General features: G+C 43.8%; 1 long non-coding RNA gene across 1 annotated transcript; it reads left to right on the top strand.

The window, feature by feature from the left end:
- Positions 1-9093: 9093 nt before the first annotated feature.
- On the top strand, positions 9094-9376 carry LOC307215483. Its single transcript, XR_013838525.1, has 2 exons — positions 9094-9243; positions 9289-9376. It is a non-coding gene; the product is annotated as an uncharacterized lncRNA (long non-coding RNA).
- The last annotated feature ends 16824 nt before the right edge of the window (positions 9377-26200 follow it).

The following is a 26200-nucleotide window of genomic DNA, read 5'->3' as shown; positions in this document are numbered from 1 at the left end:
AAATAAAAGGCAAAACCAAGAAATTGCTTGGTTTCAAAACAATAAACCCAGAAGCGATAGATTAGTGGCAATAAATTTAGCCCTAAAACTATAGCATCAGGAGCACAGTAAACACCCACAGCAATAAAACATCAGCATTTCTATCCTTTCAAAAGCGTGTTGAAACAGATAAGCTTTGAACTTCTCCCTAAAAGCTAGTAAAGATGTGAATTGGCACACTTCATTATGGATGGAATGTATTTTATAGCTACAGGGCAGTGTCAGAGAAGAGTCTGCTTCTTCCCACAGGTGTATCCTTCACTCATGGGAGTGTGAAGGTGAAGCTACATATTCCACCAACAATGTGTGTTAGTTAGGAGACCCCCATCTACCCCCTGCTGCCTTCTCACTGTTGAGCAGAGATGGGGAACCGTTAAGTCCTCTGAATGTTGCTGGACTCCAACTCACATCAGACCCAGCTAGCCTGGCCAGTTATCAGGGATGATGGGAGCTGCAGCCCAAGACATCTGAATAGCCATCTATTATTCCAGCTGTAAAGCAATGCTAGTGAGTTGCCGCACAGAGGCAGTGGGCTGGAGAAGAGACATTTTACCCTTCTTCCACCCATTGCCTTTCCTTTGGAGATCCCCTATCTCTCAGGTTCTACGTTCATGTCTTTGGTCCCCCCTGCCATCTAATAAAGTAGAGAATTCACCAGCAGTTGAGCTAGGAAAAACAAGAATCTGGATAGTGTGTGGGAACCTTCTCAACACCACCTAGCAATTCTTTCACATTATTTTATAGGCGGAGGTTGATCTCCTCTTACTTGGTTTCTGTGTTAGCTGTGGTTTATGCGTTGGGCCAGATAGAAATAACTTCATCTTCAAATAAAGTAAACTGGGGACAATTCTTTTTTTTTTTTTTTGTTATATATATATATATATACACACACACACATATATTATTAGTTTTTTTAACATATCATTTTCAACAGTAATTAAACATATTTTTACATTTTATTCAAATTTTTGACTTCCAGCAATCCTCTCTGAAAATTTTCCAATCTAATATCTCAGTATGTATTTCTTATCTTCCTTATTACATTTCAAACTCATAACCATTATCTCTATCTTTTTCTACTTTGTAACACTTTGTATATTTCTCCTTACAAAACTTCTTGTAGTCCTACTAGCGTAATTTGTTGATTACAGTTGCTCTTCAAATAATTCATATACTTCTCCCAATCTTCTGTAAATCTCTGGTCCCGCAGGTTTCGAATCCTTCCTGTCATTTTGTCCAATTCTGCATAGTCCATTAATTTCGTCTGCCATTCTTCCTTCGTCGGAATTTCTTCTTGTTTCCATTTCTGGGCTAACCATATTCTTGCCGCAGCTATTGCATATAAAAACAATTTAATATCTTGCCTATTAATGTCCTGACCTATAATACCAAATAAAAAAGCTTCTGGTTTTTTTAAAAAAATGTATATTTCAACATCTTTTTCATCTCATTATATATCATTTCCCAGAAGTTCTTTACTTTTTTACATTCCCACCACATATGATAAAATGTTCCTTCCTTTTCTTTACATTTCCAACATTTATTATTTGTCTTATACATTTTAGCTAATTTCACTGGTGTAATATACCATCTATACATCATTTTCATCATATTCTCTTTCAAAGCATAAATTTGAAAGGCTGTAAATTTTATCCTTTCATTCCACAATCTTTCCCATTCTTCAAGCTGTATATTATATCCAAAGTCTTTTGCCCAGGGGACGGTTCTTTTTTCAGGTGGCTGCTGCAGGCTGCCACAGATCATAAACCACCCTGAATGGCTCTGCTTGATGACCTGATGCTGCTGATGCAACTTTGATGGGGAACAAAGCTTTCTTTGCCATTATTGCCACCAACACGAAGCGTGCAGATGACAAACCTTTTGCCACTTCTATGCAGGTTGATATGCTCTCTCACGAGGTTCTCCATAAATTGGGGTCCTGGGACATGATCATGTTGATTGCCAAGAACAAATTCTCACCATATCTCACCACGTATTTGCACAGCAGCCTGAGGACATATCCTGTTAACTCCAGCAAAGCATTCTGGAAACCAGGCATGGCGGCCCTAGAGGAGGCTGGGAGCTGAGGTGCCATAATATGATGGACTGACTACTATGACAAAGGTGACACCAAAATGCACACACTGTTCAGACCACCAGAGTATGACCCAAAGCCAGCCAACTGACTTCAGGATATTAACATGGGCTAAAGTATTCATGCTTGTTGCAATTTCAATGTCCCAATTTTCCAGCGTGCACATTTGAAGATTCCATTTGCTAAGGAAAAGGAATGTGCATTTTTAGATGTGCCATTTCAATCAATTCTTTAATTTACAACTCTAAATAACTTCTTTTCAAGCAATGCTAATAAGAATGGGCTGCGTATGGCATTTCGGTGTAATCCGAATGCTTCCCTTAGATTATCTCACTCAGTAATCCTCACAGTAGAGAAAGAATTATGGTTTTTTTTTCTCTTTTGTTCATATGATTTCCAAAGCCATACTTCTAGAGTAAGAATATTTTTTCTCTATCGTTACAAAACATTTCAAGGTGCCAGCATTCATTTACGGCTGCACTTGGTTCAATGACCTCCCAATGACAGTTTACAAATGTTAGACACCTCTTGATTTCCCTTGTGATTCACCTCTGGAAATATTTCTCAAGGCACGTCTATTCTTCAACTGCATACTATTAGCTACCTGAAAAATGTGTTCTGCTGACATGCATAGATATTCAGCTTTTGATCTAAAATGTACTTGATCAAAGCTTCATTTTAGAAATACTATTCCAAAGGTTAATTTGTGGGGTCAGCAAAGTGCTTCTGTAAAGTCGACTATATACTTACCATTAGTGCATGGTGGTACCCTCATTGATTGCCTGTCAAATATAACATAAAAATAATATGTTGCTAGAGCTAGTATTCTCGATACCAAATCCCTGTTTTTGACTTGATAAATGATGATGTTGTACTAAAGTTACACCAATGATTAATTTCCATTTTTTAAATTTATCAGCATAAATAAAACGGTATGCGGTGCTTGCGTAAACACATTTTCTTTCTAGGCAATACTGCTTGCAATTTATAGGCAAGATTGTGGAGGTATCAGGGGTGCCAAGTTGGGGGAGGGGGCAAGTAAGCCAAACCCCACATGATCAATCACAAGACACGGCACATGTATACCACTTGAATGGCAATGCCTAACCACTTGATGTGGGGGGGGGGCAGCTGCCTCAAAAGACTTTTCGAGAGGGGAGGAGCTGAAGGGATCTTGGCCCCTAGGAGTTGGGGGTATCAAGGCTTGAACAGGCCATATGACTTTCATGAACAATTTCAGCAGAAGCAGAAAATTCTCCCCCTTTTTGGCAATATTCACATACACATATTTATCTCCCTTGCCCTCAGTGACACGATGAAGCCAAAGCTGATTGACTATGCATCGTTATAACATCATCCCATTCACCGTGTGTCCCTAATTGAGTAGAATCATTTGTGTGGCTAAGGTTGCCATATGTCCTCTTTTTCCAGGACACGTCCTCTTTTTCGTGGGTAGAGTTGTCATAGCGATCCGTAATTAAGAATAGTAGTCACCAAATGTATCTTCTTTTTTGCTATTCAAAATATGGCAACCTGAGACCATTGGGATGGAATATTTATTATTATTATTATTATTATTATTATTATTATTATTATTATTATTATTTATTAATTATTGAAGCAATACTGGCTCACATATTGAGTTGCGGAAATATCACATGGGCAACTTTGGTACAGCTTGTGAGCATGGGGAAAGGGTTGCTACAATGTCCACACACCTCTAGGGACTGTCAGTAAAGCATGACACACTTCTTAATAAGGACTATTCTCATCCCTTTCCCCCCTTTCCCTCATTAACCTTTGGCCTATTTAAACTAAAGCAAAATATTTCACCTCACCTATCTCCAGCTTGCTCTCCTCTTCCTCTTGCTATCATGTAAGACATTTTTTATGTGTGGTTCCTGATCTACTTACAAAGATGGCGAGGTAATGAAAATGGTGATAAAGAAACACTCATAATAATATTCCATTATATTACTATAATGCAATCATTTAATCCTAGTAATCTGAATTATTATATTTCCTAAAACAATGCATCTGTTTTCAATAGAATAACGGAAGATTGAGCCACTGGTTTCTTCTCAAATGGATCATCAGAGATCTTCTTTTTCAGTCAACAATAAAGCATGTTATCTTGGTAGAACTATATAATTATTATTAATTACAAGTAAATTCTCCTCACATATCAGACAGGCACTGTCTCTATTGTCTTTAAAACCTATTGAAGACCTTCCTTTTGCAGCTAGTCTTTTAATTAGAGATTTTTTTATCTATCATCTATCTATCTATCTATCTATCTATCATCATCTATCTATCTAATTATCATTTTTTAAATTGCTAAATGATTTTTTTGGGGGAAGCAATTCGTAAATGAAATTCCTATGTATAAGTATCTATATGAGAAATTAAGATCGTTTTTTAGTTTAAGTCATAGCAGAATCAGCTGCATAACCTGAAAAATGACCAGTATTGCCTTGAAGCCCAGTTCAGATGTATAAAGTTAATTACATTTAATCTTAACTTTTTTTTAAAAAAAGGATCCAATTTGAGTATGCAGATAACAGTAATAAAACAACTACTACAACGGGGTCAGCAAACTTTTACAGCAGGGAGCCAGTCCACTGTCCCTCAGACCTTGTGGGGGGCCTGACTATATTTTGAAAAAGAAAGAAAGAAAAGAATGAATTCCTATGCCCCGCAAATAACCCAGAGATGCATTTTAAATAAAAGGACACATTCTACTCATGTCAAAACACACTGATTCCTGGACTGTCCGTGGGCCGGATTTAGAAGGCGATTGGGCTAGATCCAGCCCCTGCGCCTTAGTTTGCCTACCCATGTACTACAACAAACCTCTGCTATCTTTTGAACTATACAGACACAACTTAAATAAACTTTTTGACAATATTATAGCTTATACTTTTTTAACAACTATAGCAGTTCCTAAATATCTTAAGTATTCATTTTAAATCATGGCAAAATTTGCTCATTCTTTTAGCACTGCAAAATTTGGCAAATACTTGACTAAATAGGACCAGATTTTTTTTTTTTGTCCTGCAAAGCCATATTCATAAAGGACTACTGCTGTCAAAAGTAAAATATATCTGTGAACTTGCAGCATCATATCACACCACTTCCCAGCTGAATGGAATTTCATTACATCAAACCTACTAAGCTATCTGTAATTTGAAAGGCTCACAAAATATATTTGTTTCCCCATAATTTAAGCTTCTCCGTTACACCCAGTCTTGCAAGCAAGTTGAACAGCTAATTAGTAGCATATGTGCTCTTATTTCTGCTACTGTTATCACTAGAACTCAGTATTATATTGGGGAGTAATCATTCAACTAACCATGCAATCCTGTACATGTTGGAAATGGGGTTTGGGAAAGCACATCTTTGTTTGAGACTTTGCCCTGCCCTGTGATGCCCCAAATCTGATGCCCCAAATCTTCCTGACGCAGCGCATGTGGAAGGCGTTGAGGTGTTGCTCCTGGTGGCTGCAAGTTGCCCACGACTCACTTTCATAAACACTAGCAAGCCTTGTGGACCTCCATCTTGGTATTGGTTGGTAGCACCACATTCTCTCATACCCTTTGGGAGAGGTGAGCCATTGCCATAGCTGTCTTGCCAATATACTTGTCCACTTGTGGAATGCTCTCCCCAGAGAAGTTCTCCTGGCACCTTCCTTGTACACCTTTAGGCACCGGGCAAAAATATTCCTCTTCAACCAGTCCTTTGGCTGATTGACATCTGATGCTCTTTTAAGTGTGGCATAGAAGAGGACATTCCTGGTTTGTTTTTGTTCTTATTTTTATTATGTATTTTGTATTCTCATTTTGTATTTTTATGTTATGAACCATCCTGTGATCTTCAGTTGAAGGACAGTTTCAGTTTCTTCTTCTTCTTCTTCTTCTTCTTCTTCTTCTTCTTCTTCTTCTTCTTCTTCTTCTTCTTCTTCCTTCTATTATTACAGTGGTACCTCAGTTTCCGAACGTCTCCATTGACAAACGTTTCAGAACTCGAACGCCGTAAACACGGAAATAAATGCTTCTGTTTTTGAACATGCTTCAGAAGTCGAACAGCTTCTGCTGAGTGTATATGTTATTCTTCTCAATTTTCTCTATTAAATTTGCAGACTGCCCTTTGCACCTCAGTTTTCTAACATTTCAGAACTCGAACGGTCTTCCGGAATGGATTACGGTCGAAAACTGACGTACCACTGTATTTCCTTTTGAAGGGGTATGGAAGTATTTGTGAAGCTCACACTGCACATGTTTGACTCCTCTTTAGATACAACGTGGCTCAATTGGCCAAAGATATTTTGATTTTGTCTCATTATTTGAACAGATGATGCTCATAAAACCTAATCGGAGGTGTGCTATGATAGTCTAAGAATGATAAACACAGACCCTTTGAATCTGACAAGGCAATTTTAGAATCAGCTTGTTTCCTCTTTGCACTGAGTTGTCTGCTAAACTGTTTGACCTCCCAATTGGAACTTCAGATGATGTGCTAGAAATACTATCCATCTGATTTCATCCTCGGATACATTTATCTTTGGGAAACATTCATGCGAATCTTGAAATCTGACCTCTCTTCTCTATTCAAGATGGACAGTGAACTCATGATCTGTGCTTTGATGACACCCTGCCCTTTAGAAAACCTTCCCAAACTGATCATTCAAGCTCAGCATAGAAAGTTTAAACCTTTTTGATGCTGTGTTCACAAAATGAGTACTCTGGCCCTCCACAAATGCATTTATGGGGAGAGGGCAGAATGGTCCAGAAACAGGGCCGTGAATGATACTGTTGTTCTCTGTTTCCCACTTCAACTTCCATTAATAATCAAATGTATGAACATTAGAGAGAGAGAGGGAGTAATGGAGTGCATTTTAAATTGAGAATCCACTGCAGTTTTGATAGGAGTTTCCTTTAGAAAGTGGCTGCTGAGTCATTTGATAATATTTCTCTGTGACTAAACCATCTGAAGGAAACTTGTTTTTTAATTTATGCCACCAATACAGCGAGAAACGTGTTGAAAATATCTCTATTGATGGAGGTCACAACTCTCAATAATACTTGTAATAATAGCTTTCAGATATCACTTGGGTACAATCAAAGCCCTTCTGGTAGAGGGTATCTTTTGTAACATTTGCACTAATTTACAAATATACAGGGTGAGCATAGGTGGAGGCACAACTTAAAACAGTTTAGCAGAGAGCCAAAGTTCAATGCTCCCACATAAGATCTCTTGGGAGACAGCCAACACCCTAGGGTGTTTAGAGTATAGATGCTCAATAATCTGGTTTGATCTGCATTTCCAAGTGAGCACTTCGTTGACTAATACAGATCAGAATGCCAATCTTTCAAACTGCAGATTTTGCAGCTCAGTTCTTGGCTCACAAATGCATGCAAATGTGTATTTATGGAGAGCAGTGGATACTTTTGGAAAACAGGATAGCTCAGTTGGTTAGAGCGTGGTGCTGACAATGTCAAGGTTGCAGGTTCAATCCCCATATGGGACAACTGCATATCCCTGCACTGCGGAGACTTGGATTAGAAGATCCTCAAGGTCATTTCCAACTCTGCAATTCTATGAATTTAAATGTGAATTTAATAGCAGACAACAGGATGGAAGGGACTTATGACTGAACACATGTGAACTGACAATGGCAGGAAACAGACTGATTCATCCATTTCTAGATTACTGAGCCCAACAGAATCCAGTTTACAGGGCCCAACTCTGTGTCTCTTTCTTTGACACCAGAATTTCTCTTTACACAGAGACCATGAAATCACATGGTCTCCTTCAGGTATTCCCTAGCAACACAAAAACTGACCAATCAGCCAATCTCCTTTTCAAATGGATGGTACCTGGCAACTTTGCAATGACTATTAAGACCAGGGGTCACCAAACTTTTTCAGCAGGGGACCGGTCCACTGTCCCTCAGACCTTGTGTGGGGCCAGACTATATTTTTTGGGGGGAAATGAATGAATTCCTATGCCCCACAAATAACCCAGAGATGCATTTTAAATAAAAGCACACATTCTACTCATGTAAAAACACGCTGATTCCCGGACTGTTCATGGGCCGGATTTAGAAGGTTATTGGGCCGGATCTAGCCCCCGGGCCTTAGTTTGCCTACCCATGATTAAGACAGTGGCCCAGCCCATTAACCCTCTCCCATCCAACCTTAAACTTACAATAGTATAAAAGCTGTGATTGTTACTCTTCCTCTAAAAAGCAACCACAGTATAGATCGGCATGGCAAGCGCACGGCATCACTTATTTTTAAAAGGCAGTCGGCAGCATTGCTCCTGCTGTTCCCAAAAGGGAAAGAGGAAGAACAAACACAGTGTCTCTCGTCTGCATTTATCGCACCTCGGCTGTGTGTTTCTGAAACTCCTCAAGGGCCCTTTTAGAACTTCTGGGCTCTGTTTGCTAACAAGTCCCACAGAAATGAGCTGCCCCCTTTTAAGCAAACAACTTGTCTAAGCAAGCAAACTGACCATCTGTTTAGGGAGGTGTGGAGTACCGAGGTCCTCCATGCAGCTGTATGAGTGAAATCCAGTGCTGTGGACTGGAACAACACAAAGGATGCTAAATATTTCTTTTTGCAGGAGTGTGTCTCCCTTCTTCCCATCTCCACCACTCATTTCTCGCTGTCGGATTCCTCTCCCTCCATCTCAGTGCTGCTCTTGTAGAACTCTGCAGGGAGAAAGATGGGGACAAAACTGGAAATAGTTGACTCGACCTCTTATTGGTTGCCGTTCTGCTTGTCATTGGCTCTCTGACTCCACCTACTGTTGTTCTCCATGCCTTCTGCCCTACCAGTCCCAATCAGCAGCAACCACCACCGTTGAGGGGCCTCAGGCTCTCCACTACTAGGATAGAGCGAGGGAGGAAACAAACCAAGCTTCCAGGAAGGAGTGATACTCAATGGCTTCTTCCGCCTCTTGAGAGCACCTGCAAATAGTGTTGGGGAGCTCCTCACTTTCCTCCAGCCATCTTCTTCCTCCTCCTCCTCTCTCAGGCAGAAACTCTCACAGGTTAAAGTCAAGGGTGTGGGGACGGGAGGCAGTAATTCACTGCTGGAACATTAAATGTGGCTCACCAGAAGAAGAAGAAGAAGAAGAAGAAGAAGAAGAAGAAGAAGAAGAAGAAGAAGAAGAAAGAATTCTCCCTCCTCCTGCTCAACCTTGCTCTTTCTGCTTTCAGTGAATAAACATACCAGTTTTTTTTTTTTAAAAAGATACTCAATGGCCGCTTGTGTTGGCTAAAGACTAGTCTCAGAATCCAACTACGCCAGCCTCTCCCTGTATCCATTCTCATGCGTCCTTCAAGAGAGAGTGGCCACCCCAATATTTAGCAACTGAACCCTCTTGAACTCTCCCACTGCACTGAAATTCAATTTCTGACTCTCTTCTCAGTCATGTTCTTGAAGTGGGCCAAAACTCCTCCCCACAAGTAAAACAGGGACTGTTCTCATTTTAGACTGACCCACTATTTCCAGCACTTCACAGCCTCTCCTTTTGCAAAGCCGCAGGATTTGTCGTCAGTTTGCAGTGCAGCAGTTTTGAGCGAGCACAGTGGATTCTATTTTTGTTTTGACTGTCTGCAGCTGAAGTAATGAAACTGAACATTAATCCAATGTGCCCCTTCAGAGAAGCAATGCATTTTCTTTTAGGCTTTTTATTGGCCTACTGCGCTGGCTGGAGTGAAGAAGATTGAAGCTCGAAGGGAAAAGTCCACAGAAGCCTCGAGAGTTCATTTCAGTGGAACTTATTAGCAAACAGAGCCAAAGAGTCAAGCATCTGAGTAAACTGTCCAACATAAAATTTACTTACTGAATGCTACCAGACACAGTGGTCAAATGCATCTGCTGTTCTGTTAAATGACAGATACAGCGAGTTAGCTCTGCATATAAATCAGTAGCATTTTCTCTGTGTGAGTAGTACCCTCGGAAAGGCTGGCAGCTGTTAGAGAAATGCCAATCACTGTGCCTCATTCCTTCGTTTTCATCGCATTGGTATTCCAGCAGCACTGGGTCACCCCAAAAGCAAATTTATTGCAACCAGAAAGTCAATATTTTGCAATAACTCTTGGCATTCTGAAGACGACTTTGTGTCAGATGTTTATACACATGTGTGTTGCTATTCATTGCTAGGGATACCAAGGATACCATACTATATAAATATGTAAACTGGAAGTATTTGCTTTTTCTCTGAAACAGAGTAATTAGAGAGCTTTGCCTCCATTTAATTTTCTGATAACAGCGTCTCCTTAATAGTTCACCCCACATGCCGCAGAACAATAAGACCAACTCTGGCAGGCTCCAGTCCTAGACCCACATGTGAATCTGTCCCATTGAACTCAGTGGGCCTGTTTCCGAGTACAGTGGTACCTCGGGTTACATACACTTCAGGTTACGTATGCTTCAGGTTACAGACTCTGCTAACCCAGAAATAGTACCTTGGGTTAAGAACTTTGCTTCAGGATGAGAACAGAAATCGTGCGGCGGCAGCGGGAGGCCCCATTGGCTAAAGTGGTGCTTCAGGTTAAGAACAGTTTCAGGTTAAGAACGGACCTCTGGAACAAATTAAGTACGTAACGAGAGGTACCACTCTATGCACGCACAGGGTAGCCTTATGTGTTTCTTGAGAAACTTCGTACAGTGGTGCCTCACAAGACGAAATTAATCCGTTCCGTGAGGCTTTTTGTATAGTGGTTTTTTCGTCTTGCGAAGCAAGCCCATTGACAGCTTAGCGGATTAGCGCTATTAGCGGTTTAGCGGCTTTTAGCGGATCAGCTGATAAGCGGCTTAGCGGCTTAGGAAAAGGGGGGAAAGGGAGAAAAAACCCGCAGGAACTCGCAAGACATTTTGTCTTGCGAAGCAAGCCCATAGGGAAATTCGTTTTGCGAAGCGCCTCCAAAACCTTTCGTCTAGCGGGTTTTCCGTCTTGCGAGGCGTTCGTCTTGCGGGGCACCACTGTATTTGGGGAAGGAATGACTTGGTTGTCTTCAGATTCAGAGCAGGGAAGGGAAAAGGAGAAACAAGGAGGTTGTTAGTGTTCTGTTTTTAGTTCCTTTGCGATCAGGGTAAAAGAAATGTGAAGAAATAATTGTTATGAATAACAATGGTTAGCCACTGGAGATTAACACATCTGGAAAGTTTTATCAATGTTGCTGTGCTTAAATTTGTCCTCTAATTCATGTGTGGGAAAATGCAAGATAAATGTTTAGTGCTGCACTGTTTATGCCCTTTCTGGGGGCATCAAGATATATCTTTGAAGGCTGCTAATATAAAGAGTGAGGAAAACAGAAACAAGGGGAAAGGCTGATAATAGCTAGTCATGATAAAAAGTGCTGTTTATGACCCATAAAGTCCTTCATGGCTTAGGTCCAAGCTATCTGAAAGACTGCATTCCCTCATATGAATCTTACCAGGTTTGAGATCTTGTGGGGAGGGCGTTATCTAGTTGTGCCACCCTCCCAGGCATGTTTGGTGGGGATGCAGGAAACCCTGGCTGCTCCCAGACTTTGGAACTCCCTTACTAGAGAAGCTAGACTGGCTTCCTCATTTCAGTCTTCCTGCCAGCAGGTGAAAACTTTCTTGTCTTCACCAGCGTGGTGTAGTGGTTAAGCGCAGTGGACTCGTAATCTAGTGAACTGGGTTCACTTCCCTGCTCCTCCACATGCAGCTGCTGGGTGACCTTGGGCCAGTCACACTTCTCTGAAGTCTCTCAGCCTCACTCACCTCACAGAGTGTTTGTTGTGGGGGAGGAAGGGAAAGGAGATTGTTAGCCACTTTGAGACACCTTAAGGGGAGTGAAAGGTGGGATATAGCGTGTTCTCCTTCAGGGAGAGCACGTGTTGCGGTGGGGTCTACTGAGCCACCCCTTTGTTGCTGGGTAAGTTCTCCAAGATGGCCGGGGGGCATTGATTGGATTGCCGAGTTGCTGGGGCAAAAGTTATGTTGCAATTTTGGTGGGAGGGGTAAAAGGTTTAAATACTCTGCACACAGCCTTGTACTTTCTCTTTTGCTGCGTGCAACGGATCACCTGGAGCCCTTGGACCGTCTGGAGGACAGTGGAGCGATCTTCTCATTGTCTGGTTACATTTCTTTATTTTCCCCTTTTTAATCTTCTCTAGTCCCTTAATTAATTTAATTCCCCTTTTTTCCCCCTGTTTGATTTCTCACCCCACCCCTTACCCTGCCCTGTGGGAAGATTCTCCCTGTACCTGTGAGCGCTGCCTGGGCATAATCCTCCTGGGCTTGCCTTTCCCAGTAGGGAGAGAGCCCCCATTAGGGGCTTTCTTTTGCAAAAAGGTTTTCCCCATTTTTGCCTGTTTAACTGTGGGGCTAGTCAGGGCTGTTCCCAGCTTACCTGGAATCACTTTCATTTATAGTATCCCCATAGGTTGGCTTTATTTTGGGTGATTGCTGTGCTGTTGGCCAAATTTTAATCTAGCCTTTGGCTGGAGTGCTATTTTGAGTTCCTTTATTTAATATTGCAATGAGACAAAAAAGGCAGAGAGCAGACGCAGGGAGGCTTTCACGGCCTGCTCGGCCTGCACATATCATTCAAGCCTAAGCCTGCTACAGTTAGCAGTACAATACATTCCCAGCTTACCTGGGATCACTTTCGTTTATAGTATCCTCATAGGTTGGCTTTATTTTGGGTGGGTGCAGTGCTGTTGGCCGAGTTTTAATCTAGCCTTGGGCGGGAGCACTATATTGAGTTCCTTTAATATTGCAATGAGACAAAAAGGCAGAGAGCAGAAGTATGGAGGCCTTCACGGCCTGCTCGGCCTGCACATATCTTTCAAGCCTTAGCTTGCTACAGTTAGCAGTACAGTAAATTGTTAAGTCTCTGTGACATGTGACTCATTCTCTCTATTAAGAATGTATCTGTTTGTTTGCAGGCTCACTTGTTGCTAATGTATATCTTAGGCAGACAGAGTGGAGCCAGAGGCTCTCTGTGCCTCCAATGAGCACTCTTTGTATGCTCTTTAACTATGCTGTTTCTGAACAAGTTTATTTTCTTCAAGTTTGTTTTTCCCTGATAGTGGCGACTGCCATTTTAGAGATGAGCCATTGTGGCTTAGTGGCTAGAGTACAGGATTAGGACCTGGGAGACAGGGTTCATATCCCCCACTTAGCCCTTGTTATAACAAAGCAAAACAAGCTGCTCCTTTTGGACTATTTTGTTGCTGGGTAGTTTGGCCCATTTGTGATATTGCTCCCAAAAAGAACTTTGGGTTTCTTGAGGAGGTGCTTCCCTCTAAAGGGCAAACAGGGGTACCTGGACAGGCGGTGGGCTGCCTCGAGTTTGTTATCTCATTAACATTTATGTCTGGCCTGGCAGGTGATCCTAGGGCTTGGCCCGCTTGGCCCTAGAATTTGATGGCCTCTGGCAGCGTTTCTGGCCTGAATAGTGTCCCCATGTGGTGCACAAAGCATTAGTTTCACCTGTTCCTCACATTGGTTAGGTTTTTTCCTTTTGCAGACTATGACAGGGCCTTTGCAGATGCCTCCAGAGCTTGCCTCTCCTGCAGAGGATGACTTGCTGATGCCCCAGATGCCTTCTTCCAGAAGGAAGGTCTTTAGAGGCAGGAAAAAGCGGAGCAGGGATGATGCTTACACCTCCTTGCAGGTAAATCACCACTGGGCTCTGATGATGACTCAGACATCACCTTGGACCTCTCCAGGGGTCAGGGTGAGGCTGTTCCAGGTCTTTAGGGATCATCCTGGATAGCTCAGCTGGTCAGCGTATGGTGCCGGTAATGCCTAGGTTGCAGGATTGGTCCCTGTATGGGACAGCTGCATGCTCCCTCATCACTCTACCCGGACACTGAGGTCCAGCGCCGAGGGCCTTTCTGGTGGTTCCCTCACTGTGAGAAGCCAAGTTACAGGGAACCAGTTGGAGGGCCTTCTCGGAAGTGACACCTGCCCTGTGGTACACCCTCCCACCAGATGTCTACTACCAGACTTTTAGAAGACATCTAAAATAGCCCTGTTTAGGGAAGCTTTTACTGTTCCTTCCAACCCCACTATTCTATAAGTGGTAATTCACTATGATGGGAATGTTAGACGCAGGGCTGCCATCATCCCCTTAGCTCGCTAGGATCGCAGGAACAGGGACATGTGGACCACTTGCGCAGCTCCACATTTCAAATGGAAATTCCCTGAGCAATAGAACCGGAAGCTGGTATGCAGGAAGCTGGCCCGGTGGCAGCTTTGTTGGGACTTCTTTAGGGTTTCTGGCCAGTGTTGGCCCTGTAAATTTACACATCATGGTGGCAACACAAGGCAGGGCATCTTGCCCAAGCGGGGGCTGGCAAGCAATAACTCAATACCTCTTGCCCATATTTCCGTAAAAATATCGCCCTTGAAAGTCTGGCTAAAAGGTTATCTAGATGGGTCAGTAGCTTTGTGCTTGTGGGAAGGGTTTTCCCAAGGTTTGGGATTCCTCTGGCTTTTCAACCAGTGGCTCAGAATACAGCAACTCAAAAGCCAGTTAGAGAGCTACCTGTGGTAGCCAGAAAGAAGGTTAGGAAGCAGCTTGCATTGGGACGTATGGTGGGATCCCCTTGATTCTCCTTCTAGTCCCGATTTTCATTTATCCCCATTGGGGATCGTCCCAAAGAAAGCCCCATATAATTCCATCTGATCCATATTTATCGCATCCCAAGGGCACCTCAGTGAATGATGCTATCCCTCCGGAATTGTTCCGTGAAATATGCATCTTTGGATCAGGCAGTTGAGCTTACCAACAAATTGGAGGAGGTGCTTTGTTGGCATTATGCGATATTGAATCGGCTGTTAGGCTACTGCCGGTTCACCCTCAAGATTTTAAGTAGTTAGGCTTTAATTGGATGGTCCTTATATTGATAAGGCGATGCCAGTGGTTGCTCAATAGGCTGTGCAGCACTTGAGTCCTTTAGTGCCTTTCTGGATTGTACATTGCGAGTCATGACTCGTTTAACTGGGGGTATCGTTATGTGGATTGTTTTACTGGCTGGTTCATGTGACACCAGCCTCTGCTTAGCTTACTAGATGCCCCTTTATTCCCTGAGGAGCTGGGTGTTCTGTTGGCAATGGAGGACAGTGGGTCCTACTGCCCCTTTTAATGTATTTGGGGGCTAGCTGGATACCGTTGCTCAAACTTCTGCTTGCCTGTGGAAAAGCTGTTTGCCTTGAAGGATGTTATTCTTGTAGTGCTTCCTCTGAAGCAAGTGTTGCTTTGTCAGATCCTATCATTCCTAGGTCAGTTAAATTTTGCATGCAGGGTGGTTGCTCCAGGCTGCCCCTTCCATTCCTGCTTGGCCAGGTGGTCTCATGGCCCGGGGTTCCTTCATCATCATGTACAGTGGCCTTGAGCCTGGCAGGGCAAGGCAATCACATGTAACCTAACTTTTTGCGAGTTTTCCCCATTGTAGTGTCAGCGCACATCTGGACTGAGGAGTTTAGAGACCGTCGGGTCTGTCTTGGTCTGATAACCAGGCAGTGTGAGAGTCCTGGCAAAACAGTCCTCATGCTCTGGCAGAGTCTTCGCACTGCTTAAGGTTTAATATTGTGTTTCTGCTCGCTTTATTTCGGGATCATTAATGTTTTTGCGGTTGCTCTATCCCGTTTTTTCAGTTGGAGAGCTTCAGATCCTGGGCTCTGGACACCCAGCTATAGCTGGATTTTTCTGGAGCTCCTGTGGCACTTGGCAACAATTAATAATTATGAGGAGTAGTAGCTTACGTTTCCCCATTCGCTTTCAGGTCTTATGAGAAGGCCTGGACTGATTTCTTAAAATTTAGCTGGCAGTCCTCGGCCATTCAGAGGAACCTGCCCCCATCCTCTGAGCAGGACCTGCAGTAATTCGCCCACCTGCTGCAGATCGGATGCAGTGTTAAAACTATCAGACTTCAGTCCGCTGCAATGTCTGCTAGAGTAAAGCTTTAATTTTTCAGAGACCCTTCAAAAAGTGTGTCGTGCGCAGGGTCTCGGAAGGTTCTAATAAGCTCCAACCTTCACAGGACAGCAGGCAGGAAGCCGGTCAATCTTTGACCTATGCAGTATCCGCAACAAGTTAAGACTTGTCGGCTGGTTCAAGATCAAGACGAGACTTATTTCAGTATTCCATTGTAATTTTGGTGTACTGAGGGTTGGGGAAATTGTGTTGGAGCCAGCACGGGGCTGAAAGTTTGGAGGCTTATTGCCTCAGGACTTTTCCTTATCTGCTTTGGAGCTTGTCATAAGTGTCTGGAGCTCTGAGTCAGACCTAGTGAGCAGGGTTGCCACCATCAGGCTTCCAGTCGCAGGTGAGGTGGGCCCTTGCCCTGTTATTGGATACCGGAAATATTTGGCTTTTCATTCCCCTGGGGGCTGGCTCGATCCTAGTGCACAGAAATGGGTTCCAGTTCGACGGGCATCTAATTGCTCACGTCGTGCGCCAGTTATTGCAGCCTGTGGCTTGCCTACCGCTGAACACGCCTCATTCCTTCCAAATAGGTGCTGCTGCAAAGGCTGCGCACTGGGGCCTGTTAGTAGACAGGATTGTGAATACGGGTCATTGGAAGTATGATGCTGACAAAGGTTATCTCAGGAAGCATTGCCAATGATGCCTGTCTGTTATTCCTTTTATTTTTCCCCTCATAGGAGCAGCTGTGCGCATTTGGATTGTCGGCCACAGCATCATGCACTGAGCTGGCAAGCACCCTGACGAGTCTGGACTGGGGGCGCCATCTTGGCCTTCCTGCCCATGTTTCTAGCTCCAGTCCGCATTTGGATTGTGGGGCACAGCATCGTTTACTGGGCTGGCATCAGAGCGAGGCAGTCTGGAAGGGGACCGGATCTTGGCTTCCCACAGCACGTACAGGTGTAGTGGATATCCAGACGGGGAATGCGGTGGAGTGAATTCATCCCACTAATTAAGCGGAGGGTGCTTTCACATGGTCCCCCTTTGGCGATTATAGTGCAGTTGGGGAAGAATGATATGGCAAAGGTTGATTGCTCCACTTTGCGCTCCACGATTCAAAGAGACTTGGGGGAGTTGGTGACCTTAATACCTACCGTTAAAATATTTTGGTCACAATTGCTGCAAAGGAGCAATTGGCAGGGCATTTCTCAACCCAAGGCTGCTGAAAGGGCCAGGAAGCGCATTAATTCCGCAGTGAGCAGGAGGGTAACGGAATTGGGTGGTTTGGTGATTTACCACCAGGATATTACCTTCAAGGCTCTGGCCCTTTACCGCAATGATGGGGTACATCTTTCCGAGCTGGGGAATGATGTCTGGTTGGATGCGGTAATTGAAGGGTTGAAGAATGGGTTGGGATTGTGAGTGGTTGGCGGCGAGCGTAAAGGGCTCGATTGGCGGTTAGGCATTGGTTATAAATCTGGTGGAGGAGGGGTTAGGATAGGCTGGGCCTACCCCTCCATGGAGGGGTTCAGGATAGGCTGGGCCTGCCCCTCCATGGTTGCTGCGGAAAGGGAATTCCGTTAAAGGAATCCTGGGGCTTGCCATCTTTTCGTCCAATCCCTGGAATGGGACTAGGGCCGGCAAGCCTTCGGGGAGCAGGCGGGTGAGAGTTGAGGGTCTGTGTCTCAGCTCCAATTCTTCCCCGACTTGCTTTCCCCCGCACTGTCTTTCGGTGGTGCCCGGAAGTCAGTTCTGTCCCCAGGCGGGGGGACAGATAGTCTTAACCAATGCCTAAACAACCACTCACAGTTTGTATTTTAATAAAGTTGTGGCCAAAATCATGCCAAAAATCTTAAACAAAAATTACGTGTCCGTTGTGAGTTATTTTGGGGGGTGGATTGGGGACCTCAACACGCAAAGCGTGTTCTCCTTCAGGGAGAGCACGTGTTGCGGTGGGGTCTACTGAGCCACCCCTTTGTTGCTGGGTAAGTTCTCCAAGATGGCCGGGGGGCATTGATTGGATTGCCGAGTTGCTGGGGCAAAAGTTATGTTGCAATTTTGGTGGGAGGGGTAAAAGGTTTAAATACTCTGCACACAGCCTTGTACTTTCTCTTTTGCTGCGTGCAACGGATCACCCGCCCACCCGCCCTAGAATAAGGGGTTTGTTGCGTTGACCTTGCTATGCCTGTCATGGGGTCGTCTGCCTTTGAGCAGGGGCCTGGTAGGAATTTTTCCACCTGGCAAATTGGCTGGCTGGGTGGTTTTTGCCTACTGCGTAGCAAATCGTCACAACTTGTAAGGTTGTGGTTAGGCATTGGTTATAAATCTGGTGGAGGAGGGGTTAGGATAGGCTGGGCCTACCCCTCCATGGAGGGGTTCAGGATAGGCTGGGCCTGCCCCTCCATGGTTGCTGCGGAAAGGGAATTCCGTTAAAGGAATCCTGGGGCTTGCCATCTTTTCGTCCAATCCCTGGAATGGGACTAGGGCTGGCAAGCCTTCGGGGAGCAGGCGGGTGAGAGTTGAGGGTCTGTGTCTCAGCTCCAATTCTTCCCCGACTTGCTTTCCCCCGCACTGTCTTTCGGTGGTGCCCGGAAGTCAGTTCTGTCCCCAGGCGGGGGGACAGATAGTCTTAACCAATGCCTAAACAACCACTCACAGTTTGTATTTTAATAAAGTTGTGGCCAAAATCATGCCAAAAATCTTAAACAAAAATTACGTGTCCGTTGTGAGTTATTTTGGGGGGTGGATTGGGGACCTCAACACGCAACAAGTGCAAACTCTTCTTCTTGTTGTTGATGCAACAGGCCTTTTGGCAATGACTGGTTTTAATTAAAGGGCCGGTGCAGTGCTGTTTTTATATCAATTATTGGCAAGTTTTAAACAGATTTTATCTCATAAATAATAAATTTTTATTTATACCCTGCCCTTCTCAGTTTAGAAAACTGGGCTCAGAGCGGCTAACAACAAATTTAAAACAATTGATGCAACAACAAAAAACAGCATAAAATACAGTATAAAACGTGAATAACAATAAATTCAGAATTCAAAAATCAATTTAGGGGGGAAATCCATCCAATAAACATTAGATGATCACCAGGGCTAGCTGGCTAAGTTAGTCCTATTTGGGCCAGCGAGGAGACCAGGGGAGAATTAGCTGTGGGATCCCAGAGTGGGTAATCTTCATAAAAAGGGAAAGGGGAGGGATGGAAGGGGAATAAAAGATCAGGTTAAGTTCAAATTGAAAGGCAGTCAGAATAGCTCTGTCTTACAGGAATATAGTTTTAGTTCTGCCCATGTTTAGCTGTATTTTAAGACCTTTAAAATCATTTGATTGGTGGGCATTCAAGATAGCGGGTGGTATTCAGTGCTGGCCTGACTATGGCATTCCTTCTGATTCATTTGCACCTTGCCTTGCCCCCTCTTCTTCCCAGCAAGCAGCAGCAGTTCGGCCATTGAGAGGTTAGGCAAGTACCACACCCTCTGCTGTTCAGAACTGACACAAAGAACGCAGAACACGCTGCCAGATGTTCACAATCCAAATTCAAAATATCACCCTTCCCGCAAGAAGTATCCATTGGTATGCTGCATTTGAGGTGGGGACTGTAATGTGATGTTCTTTTAAAACTTAGTACAGCTTTACTTTTTATATGCCTGTTGTCTATGTCCATGGAGTTTTCTTGGCAGGGATACTGGAGTGGCTTGCCGGTTCCTGCTCCAGGTGGATCATGTTTGGTCAAAACTCTCCACTATGACCTGTCCATCTTGGGTGGCCCTGCACAGCATAGCTCATAGTTTCTCTGAGTTATTCAAGCCCCTTTGCCACGGCAAGGCAGTGATCCATCACCTTGCCAACAAAGGTCTGTATAGTTAAAGCTATGGTTTTCCCAGTAGTGATGTATGGAAGTGAGAGCTGGAGCATAAAGAAGGCTGATCACCAAAGAATTGATGCTTTTTAATTATGGTGCTGGAGGAGACTCTTGAGAGATAAAACCTATCCATTCTGAAGGAAATCAGCCCTGAGTGCTCACTGGAAGGACAGATCCTGAAGCTGAGGCTCCAATACTTTGGCCACCTCATGAGAAGAGAAGACTCCCTGGAAAAGACCCTGATGTTGGGAAAGATGGAGGGCACAAGAAGAAGGGGATGGCAGAGGATGAGATGGTTGGACAGTGTTCTCAAAACTACGAATATGAGTTTGACCAAACTGCAGGAGGCAGTGGAAGACAGGAGTGCCTGGCATGCTCTGGTCCATGGGGTCGCGAAGAGTTGGACACGACTAGCCGACCAAACAACAACAACAGCTTTACTTCCTGTTCCCTGTTTGACTCTCATTTCAGTAAAAGGAAGCTCTGGTACTTTTCTGGCTGCATGCATTAACAGGGATGTTTTTCTTTCAGGCATGAGGAGAGGCACTTTTCAGAACTCAATACTGGTAGCTAATACATCTCGTTGTGCCAGGGACTTGACTTCCAAGAAAGACCAACCAATATAATTGATCCTCTAACATTTAAAGGCTCTTCACTTCCAAAGTATTTTATTGCTGCCTGGCTACAATTATTTTGAACATAAGTGAGGCCAGGCCTGGAGTTCAGAACTGGGAGGTAGAAATCGGTTCGGCATGCAGCTGCTTCCCTTCCTAATGATGGAAGTTGCATGGGAAATTAATTTTCAGGGTCACATTAAGCAAGGCTGCAGGAACTATTGTGCTCTTCACTCGGGCAAAATTGCTTGAGCTGCTAGAAAGATGAGTGCCAGTAATGATATTTATTAAACAAAATGAATAACATTTGGGTACCATGGAAACCAGCATCCCAGAATTGCTTAGATGCTCTTAGGTGCAAAGGGCACTGAGAGGTTTTTGGCAATCAAAGCATTTAAAGTACAGATCAGATAAATTCACATGACTCCTTCCTCTTCTTTTAGTGGTCTGCCAAGCATAAGGAGAGACAGAGAGACAATCTATAATCCAGCACACAGTCACAACTCTGCATAAAGATGTCCTCATACTGTACTGTTTTTTTTTTAAAAAATAAACAAATCAGTGTGAAGTTAACCCAAATTTTGTTCCAGTAGAAGCAGATTACTGTTGCCTGTAGATATTATGCAAATCAAGCAAATATTTGCCACCATCCAAAGCACTCCTGTGACAAATGTAATGTGGGCTATAGAACCTAAGATTTACCTTGCTACTGTTGAAAGCAATAAGGCTCAAAATAGTCATCTTTAGCTGGATCCTGTCCTTTGTCTTTAAAGCCATAACAAATAAAATTATAAGTAAACCTCAAATCAAGGAATAGCTGAGATTCTACTGAAAGTACTCTAAAGCAACCCAGAGACCATTAGAAAAGTTGTATACGCAAGTACCTAATGACTCGCCCTGTTTATTATTGGGGGTGGTGTTTTCTCTCGAACAGAATATTTATAGCACTCATTGCCTCCAAAAACTAGTGCACTGCTGTCGCAGAGCTATTTTTGACACCCAACATCTCATCAGAAATAACACTTCCAACTGAAAAATGGCGAAGAAAAATGGGGCAAACAACGAATGTAACTTGTTTAAAAGTAGGAGAGGGGGGAGCGGCCTATTTGGGTTCCTTATAGAGCAAAAGGTGTGAGGGAAATATTGTTTCCCCTGGTTTGTACACATCCATAAAAATGTTACCTATTGTTTCGTTTGTGAGCGTCTCGCAAGTTTTTTTTCCTCCTCCTGCCCTTAAAAAAAATACTGCTGGAACTAATCGAGTCTATATCTATTATCTCTTCCAGTTGATAGCTGTCTGTGATCCTAGAACAGGCTCAGTTCATCCATTAGCTGAAACATCATAAGGGTGCAAATGTCTGTTAATGTTCAGCCATCTGTTTTCCATTAGAACACTGTCAGAGATGAAAAGATGCCAGGATCTTTTGCTGTTGTCTTTAATCGAGATATACTAGTGTACAGAAGAGGCTTGAAATGATGTATTTCTTATAATCACCTTCAGATGCTACAAGAGAATTCCCTGTTTATGTGGCACGTCCTATTTTGTTGGCCATTTGTAAGCTCTGAAGTCACTTTTAGATTAGTCTTTCTGAAACATTCAGAGAGAGCCGTGTGCAGGCAATTGCACAAGCTATTTATACATCCACTCCCTTCCTATTTACCCCTACGCATGTCCCCCTTTGGATATTAGTAAGCAATGCTATCAATTGACTGCAGATACCATACATTTCTTTTCAAAGCCTAGTGGCTTAGGCATGTGATGGACAGCAATAGTGAGACAGAATGATCTAGTAAAGACAAATACTGTTGGAATTTTGGCTCCTTGGATAGTAGAGATGATTTTAAAAATCTGCTTGTGTAACCTTTTTTCTTGTAAAGACCATTATACAGGACAGTCTCTTAACCTAACAAACAGACACTGGCACCCTCCTTTGGATCTTTACCAGCAAGGATCACACCAGGGCAGCTTAATAATAAGGCCTCACCTATCCACCTTAACCTCAGCTTTTTCTGTCTATGGCCCACAGAGATGGAATCGACACACATATTAAAAATGCTGTGAAAATGCCTTTTCTAAAAACATTCTGAAAAACACATGGAATTTTGCATAGCTCACGTCCGCCATCTAGTGTCACATTTGCACATTGCACTTCGCAACACATTTAAAGCATTTTGTTTGCAACTGTGTAGCTGAGTAACTGATGGCAGACCGAGGGGGCAACCGAGGGGATGACAATGTGGCAAAGTGGGCAACTGAGGGAATGACTAAGCAAAGGAGCAGACAACCAAGGTGTCAGGGTGCTGTCAGTGGCTCCTGGCTGGTTGCCCAAGAAAGCATAAAGACAATGAAAAGTTTCCTACAGTCCATTTTTATTTCAAACTTTACAGTGAGAGGCTATAGAACCCAGCCTCTTGGAAAATGGCGTTGACCCAAGTAAATCTCCACCCCCCTGTCTCTCCCACTTCCTCATTAGTAATCATCACCATCTCCTCTAGTGGTGCCACTAAGTGCCCTCTGTCTTTGAGCTCTTTGTTCTCCTACTTTTAAGGCTCACCGGGGTCTGGGAGATGGAGGGTCTGGAAGGTTTTCTAGTGACAACATGTCAGCCAGCTGCTGCTCCAGCTCTGCCTACTCCTTCTCCTCTTCCTCCCATTATTTCCCAACTTTCCCCTTCATCTGCCTCTAAGCTGTGACCTCCCCCAAACCCCTGTTGTCAATCTATACTGTCTTCCTCTTCCTCCCCCCTGGAAGAGTCAGGATGGGGAGGTGGTCTCCACCACTCCTCCTCCTCCTCTGCCCAGCTCCTGACACAAGGGGATGGCCAAGTACAGGATAGGTTCATCAAGGGTGCAATTGAGCAGAGCACTGGTCCACCAGTGGAACAACTGAGTGGACGAATGGCTGATCAAGGGGAAGACTGAGGGTCATTGAAGGGAGTCAAACCAAGGGGCAGCAGAGCAAATGGCTGTGTGAATGCCTGAGTGGCCGGCTGAGTTACCGAGCTGATAGAAAGACTGAGAGACTGGTCAACAAGTGAGTGACTATGGGGCTGGATACGTGAGTGAGGGAGTAACTGGATGAGTTTGTTAATGAGTAATAGTAATAGTTTACTATGGTGGTTGGAACACGGGTGGCACTGTGGGTTAAACCACAGAGCCTAGGACTTGCCGATTAGAAGGTTGGCGGTTCAAATCCTCGCAACGGGGTGAGCTCCTGTTGCTCGGTCCCTGCTCCTGCCAAGCTAGCAGTTCGAAAGCACATCAAAGTGCAAGTAGATAAATATGTACCGCTCTGGCAGGAAGGAAAACAGCATTTCCGTGTGCTGCTCTGGTTTGCCAGAAGCGGCTTAGTCATGCTGGCCACATGACCCGGAAGCTGTACTCCGGCTCCCTCGGCCAATAAAGCGATTTGAGCGCTGCAACCCCAAAGTCGGTCACGACTGGACCTAATGGTCAGGGGTCCCTTTACCTTTACTATGGTGGTTTAGCAGTAACTAAACCACCTCACAATTCAATGCACAGACTTCCTTGAAAATAGCAAAAATAATTTTAAAAAATAGTACAGGTATAACAAAGCATAGGAAACAAAATCAACATCTAAGACAGAGACCATTTCATCCAGCTGAAAAAGCTTGTCAAAACAAATTTGTCGTCCATTGTTCCCCAATGTACTGGTAGGGGGTGTCTTTCAGATCTCGACTGGAAAAGTGTTTTGCAGAACAGGGACGGTGGCCCTGAAAGTCTTGCTCTGAAATACCGTGAAGCAACCTACTGATATTTGGGGGGCTCTACGGAGAAAATCTCCTGCAGAAAATAGTGAACTGCTACTGGATATATAAGAGATAAGCAATCTGGTCTGGAGCTGCGTAGGGTCTTGGTTCCGTTTTTGTTCAGTAAGGAACAGTACAAGATATGCTTTACTTGGGCAAGGGCTGTGAGGAGAGGTTGCAAAGGTAGAGAGAGAGGAAGGTTTAAGCAGGTGCTCATTCTCCATTGCAAACTATCCCCTTGCCCCACTGCTTCACAGTTGTTCAGCTGTAACCCAGATTCTCAGATCAGGGACTGCTGCCAAGACTGTAGTAGCTCCACTCTAAGCTATTTGGTGGGATGTCAAGAAACCCACGTCATTCTTTAAGAAATCTATAACTTTTTAAATTTGTAGCGTAAGATTGGAGAAGTCTAAAAATGCTTAACAGAGGAATATGTTATTACATTATGAAATGTGGCAATAATATTTTAGCAGCGATTGCTATAAAAGTGTACAGGCTAATAACAGCCCGTAAGAAAGGTGTGCGGTTTATCAATCCACCATTCAATGTTCAGCCAACCGATGCGACATAAATGAAAGACAAATTGCCCTCAGTCAGTGAGAAAAAATTGTAGGACAACTCTGAAGTATAACCCGAGTGGAAGGCAAACTGGGTTTGAGCAGGATAGATGGGAAGATGCCGAAGAAAGTAATAAAACAAAACCATTGTATTAAACTGATAAAGCCCATAAAAGCCAGAGGAGTCTAAAAGTTGAACTTGGAGCAAAAAGTCTTGGAGGCTATTATCCTGGCAGAAGAAGAAAAGCAGTTATCGGCAATTCTTTTAAAGGCCAGAGCTATATTCAGCAATAGGTCAGCGAGACCTAGAGTGGCAAAGTGGTACAATGACAGCAGAAAGAGTTGCTCCCAGGTCTGGGCTGCCGCAGAAGGCATTACGTGATCAGTCATCTTATTGAACAATTGTAACAGGGGGTGATGCAAAGTGAAGAAGGGCGGTGAAGTGTAAGCCCCCCCCCTTCCGCCAGTTAGGAAAGCAAATGCTATTACTGAAGAGAATTTCCCTAAGAGCAAACCTGCTATCTAATAAATATAACAAAATAAAAAAATTCTTTCTAGTAGCACCTTAGAGACCAACTACGTTTGTTACTGGTATGAGCTTTCGTGTGCATGCGCACTTCTTCAGATACACTGACTTCTGTTTCAGTGTATTTGAAGAAGTGTGCATGCACACGAAAGCTCATACCAATAACTAACTTAGTTGGTCTCTAAGGTGCTACTGGAAATAATTTTTTTATTTTGTTTCGATTACAGCAGACCAACATGGCTACCTACCTGTAATAAATTTAAGACAGCAAAAACACCCTATGGTGTTTTCCAGATGAAATAAGAACAAATCTTATTGAGTTAAATGGAACCCTGTGACTGGGATTTGTCAAAACCATCAGCTGTGTTTGTTGTTGTTGTTACCTCGCTCATCTGTCTGGGTTGCCCCAGCCACTCTGGGTGGCCTCCAACACACATAAAAACATAACACAACATCAAACATTATGGCTAGTGCCATAATCTCATAGGGACTAGGGTGGAATTCTTCAGGTTTATAGGAAGAGGGGAGGTGGTGTTGTGAGATCTATGTCTGAACTCACATGCGTATCCAGCACTCACATGTATTCCTCCTCACACTCCCAAGAGGTTTAGGATCTTTTGCTGGAGTTACACATATGCCTGCTTTGAATATGTGTTTACCCTTAACATTGTGCACCATAAGCTGGCGCCGTGAGGGCTGGGAAGAGGGCATCAAATGTTGACCTTTGTACAGGGCAGTATGTTCTCAAGGTCTGCCCCTGCAGGAGGAAATACTTCTGTAATACAACCTAAAGACAATTCCTCTCTGAAGTATTTG

Source organism: Podarcis cretensis (assembly GCF_951804945.1).
Source record: "Podarcis cretensis genome assembly, chromosome: 4".
Classification (NCBI taxonomy): domain Eukaryota; kingdom Metazoa; phylum Chordata; class Lepidosauria; order Squamata; family Lacertidae; genus Podarcis; species Podarcis cretensis.
Note: the sequence above shows the minus strand (reverse complement) of the source record. Positions and strands in the feature narration are given on the sequence as shown.